Source organism: Halyomorpha halys, unplaced genomic scaffold (genome assembly GCF_000696795.3).
Source record: "Halyomorpha halys isolate HHAL.00 unplaced genomic scaffold, Hhal_1.1 Scaffold172.1, whole genome shotgun sequence".
Classification (NCBI taxonomy): domain Eukaryota; kingdom Metazoa; phylum Arthropoda; class Insecta; order Hemiptera; family Pentatomidae; genus Halyomorpha; species Halyomorpha halys.
This window is the reverse complement of record NW_027113242.1, coordinates 1,227,746-1,231,991: the sequence shown is the minus strand read 5'-3', so window position 1 is coordinate 1,231,991 and position 4,246 is coordinate 1,227,746. Positions and strand designations below refer to the sequence as shown.

Sequence of the window (4,246 nt, the reverse complement as noted above, 5' to 3'; positions counted from 1 at the left end):
CGGTTACATAAGGAACATTTAGGTCTTTATGGATGGTTTTATTAGTAACAAAATAAGGAGCATTGAGGATTTTACGAAGGTTTTTGGATTGTAAAGATTGGATACGAGAGGAATTCGAAGGTTTAGTGGAGCCCCAAAGCTCAACTCCGTATGTCCAGATGGGCCTTATTATTGTCATGGTATAACAACCCCCTCCCCCCCCATATATACTGTTGTATAATTAAAGTTTCTTAAAAAGTTAAAGTATTCTTATAATTTGATAAAAAATAGTTTTAACAACCCATGTAATGCAAATCTTCTTGTGAAGAATTTTAGTCCATAATATTTTTTTTAAATCACAGAACGTACTAACAAAAAAATGTTCACGTATATTTTTGTTTTATGACTTAGGTATTACTTGTTATTATTTTTTAAAAAATAATCTAAAGACAAAAATTCTGAACTCAAAATGTCTATTTTCAGTTGCTATAAAACTGGATATTTCAGGTCCTCTCGAGGCGGGAATAACGGTTAAACTTTATTTCTGCCAAGAATACAACAGTTTAACTAAAGACAACGAAATCTTAATGCAATTGGGAAATGTCAGGCGGTCTCGGCTATTGGCTAGTTCTATTTTTTCTTTTTAGTCTTTTACTAATTCATGAAATTATTTAATATTTCGTACCTATTCATTTCTAGCAATGAGATTTTAAAAAACAAAACAATAATTATATTATTTCAATTTCTTGAGACAAGGTAATTATTTATTAAATAAATCAAAAATTAGTATCCCTTTTTTTTTTTTTTTTTTGCAGGCTATTCTGCCCAGGTCATTTTCTTTATTATAAGTTAAAAGCCTATTTTTTAAAAATTTAAAATCATTAATATTTAATTTTTCTTATATAAGATTATCCACAATTAATACACTACCATGTAACAAATCATTTCTAACTGGTTTGTTATATAGTAGTGTATTAATTGTGGATAATCTTATATAAGAAAAATTTAATATTAATGATTTTAAATTTTTAAAAATAGGCTTTAAACTTATAATAAAGAAAATGACCTGGGCAGAATAACCTGCAAAAGAAACTTTATATTAATGTGAGGAAGAAATTATATTGAAGATGTCCTTGAGGATGCCTAGAATGGCCGAAACGTTGGACTGGTGAAAAATAAAGTGTTGAGACAAAAATGTATACGAATTTTTCATTTATTTAATAAAAAAAAACAATATTTAATAAAATTGAAATAACTGTACGATGCCACTTTTTCTCCGTCACACTGAAAATAATCAGTCTTAAAAGAATTAGATAAACAATATTAGGAAAATCGACTTAAATTTCCACTAAACAGTCGGGTCAAATTTGAAATTTTTGCTGTAATAACTCAAAACGATTTGTATAATTTTTAAAACGCGCAATTGATAATAAATTTAAAAATGAGTTTTATTATTACGTAATAATCTAAAAAAATATTACGTAAGAATTAAAAAAAAAAATTACAAACCTAGAAATGTTTTATGTGCTGATAAGATTTCATTAACGCTGAAAAATATGAAACTTATCCAGTGCTGCACTCTAGGGTAAAATATGGAAGTGGTTGCTTCCCTAAACTAGCTCCAGAGATTTGTTTTTACTGAAGTTAGGAATATCTCTGTTTTGATTCGATATTTTTAATTAGTTCTTTATATTTATATATATAAGGTAATTTTAAATACGATTCCAGTGTTTAGTTCTGTAAAAATATTAAAAAAAATTAAAACAAACTTGGCTTCGTCAAGGCTAAATGAAAACATTGTAAGAAATGACAGAACATTAGAATAAATATATTTCTTCCCTTTATCTTTTTTCATTTGCTCATCTTATAATGCCAGAAGGCAAAACAAGATATAATTTGTATGTATTTAGTGTATATATTCCTTAGATGTAAGTTGTATATAATTGTATATGTTTAAATAAATAAAATTAGGAGGTAAGAAAAAAAAAAAAAAAAATCTTTTTTCATTTATTGTTCATAATTTTTTCTTCTTATTACGTTTCATTGTATACCCCTGTTATTTTCCAGTAAATATATTATTTTTTTTGTAACTATGTCAAGTTTTTGTATCTTTTTTAGCCTCGAAGAAGCCCTGCAACGTGGGGCGAAACGTTGGCTCTAATAATATAGTATACCAAATTACTATTTGAGTTTTAATTGACCGCACCCGGACCAAATTCCATTTATTGGTACAATCAGAATTCTTCCAATAAATTTTTTAATTAATGGACCGATTTACTCTCTGTTTTTTTTTTGGTTTTTAGCTTCGAAAATATGCGTTTTTTTTGGCGAGCAATCGCCACAGTGCTCCCCTGCACACAGCGGATCCCAAGAAAAGAATGGATATTTATGTTTATTATGTATTCTTATTTTTGTATAATATATATATATATTGTATCATGTATTGTTTTTTTTTAAGATAATAAAGTTAATAGAAGGATGAGAAAAAAAGGTGATCTTAGTAATCAAAGGGAAAAGACGCAGTAAAGTATACATATTACATTTCTTGTATTATGTATGTATGAAGTGTTATTACTCTTAAATGTAGGGTACGAGAAAAAAAGGCAATCTTGGTTCAGTGAAACAGTCTCTTCCCGTTCCCCCGTCATTGGTCGCTGCGCGAGAATTCCTCTCACGTTAATTGTTTTTCGGGTCTGGAAACTGCCAAAGGGAGACTGCGGTTCCCATCTTCCTCAAAACTGTAGTCCACAGTCTCTTCCTTCTACACCACTCTAGCAGCTCTGGGTAAGCGTCCAGTCCTCTTTCTCTGACAATATATCTTCCTCGTGAGACATTATCTCACGCACGACTAAGGCTGCTATAAAAATATTCAAATTGTGAGGATTTTTCTCACGTGTGACAAGTGTATTTAATCCATAAAAATGTTTACGCAGGTTTGAAGAGGCAGGAACTTCATTAGGTACATATTATTTACTACGAATTGTATTTCGATATTATAAGTGTATGTTAGGGTGGTGTTTATAACAAAAATTTGTATTTTCATGTTTTCACTTCATCAGTGCGCTGTATGAATACTATTTTTTGTAAATTTTTGGGTTATATTCAGACATTCTAAACGAAAAAGAATTGCTACCAGTGTAAAAGATCGATATGTGCCAGTCATACGGTGTTCACTTGCACCAGTTGTGCACAAGAGATTTCTTCAGACTGAGCATTTTTTTAAAGATTAGTGTATGATGTATCCACTTGCGGCATCTCTCTCGTACGCTCGACGTTCCTCATCATCCAGTTCAGGAACTACTGCCTTAAGAATAAAGCATCGTACCAGATGCAGAAAACTGTATTATTAAAAGAAATTATGAACATGTTGTTCAAATTGTTTATGTTTGTATTTTATGTCCTTTTTATATTTCTATGCTTACTACTATATTTATTTTTCATATTACTCCATCGATTCTTTCTGTTATATTATGTTTATACAAAATTGCTATGTAGTGTAATTTATCATCTACATTAATTAATTGAAGTTAAAAAAAAGTTTCTTTGAGCTGTCTGTTAAGTTATGATAAAGTCAAAGATATACTAATTGATTCTCACTACGATTTGCTTAAAACCTGAGAATAAATTAGGAAAAAATATCTTACCTGTGATCAATGCGGCGAAGTTACACTTATGAATGGCGACCTGGAAGATAAAAAAACGTTTATCACTTATAAGTCAAAACTATTATTTTTATTTAACTTCAAAAACACCACATTAATAGATATAACACAAAAAGCAGAAGGTTTCTGGAAGCAATTCATATAATTAACAATATTAAAGACACAGTAAACTATAAAACCGACACAAAACATTTAAATACACACTATGCCGGCATTATAAATAGATTAACCATATAAAAATAAAAAAATCAGAGGAAGTAAATGAGAATAAAATAGTCAAAACATAAAGTTTAATTTTAATTACAAAATAGATAAAAATGGACGTATGGATAGATAGATAAATAGGGAGGTAAAAACACAGCACACTGGACATATTGATAAGGTCCAAAGAGGTATTATACAACAGGGGTATTCATGATGTTGTGTTAAATGTTAAATGTTTTACCATGTTAAATGTTATAACTATAAGATTGTGAGCACCCCTATTTGAAGTCATGTTAAGGTGGATCCACATTTTGGCCGCTCGCCACGAATCGGAGGCTCGTTCAAATGCTCGGCAAACAAAGAGCGGGCCATCCACATGTCAGTGTTATTCAGAGAGGCAA

The 4,246-nt window shown here is 29.8% G+C and overlaps 1 long non-coding RNA gene across 1 annotated transcript in view; it reads right to left on the bottom strand.

Moving 5' to 3' along the window:
- Window positions 1-3,623: 3,623 nt before the first annotated feature.
- The window catches only part of LOC136796614 (uncharacterized), a 557,216-nt gene continuing 556,593 nt past the window's right edge, over window positions 3,624-4,246 (bottom strand). Inside the window, exon 3 of the long non-coding RNA XR_010844363.1 lies at window positions 3,624-3,663. This is a non-coding gene — a long non-coding RNA (uncharacterized lncRNA). The remainder of the gene's footprint in view (window positions 3,664-4,246) is intronic.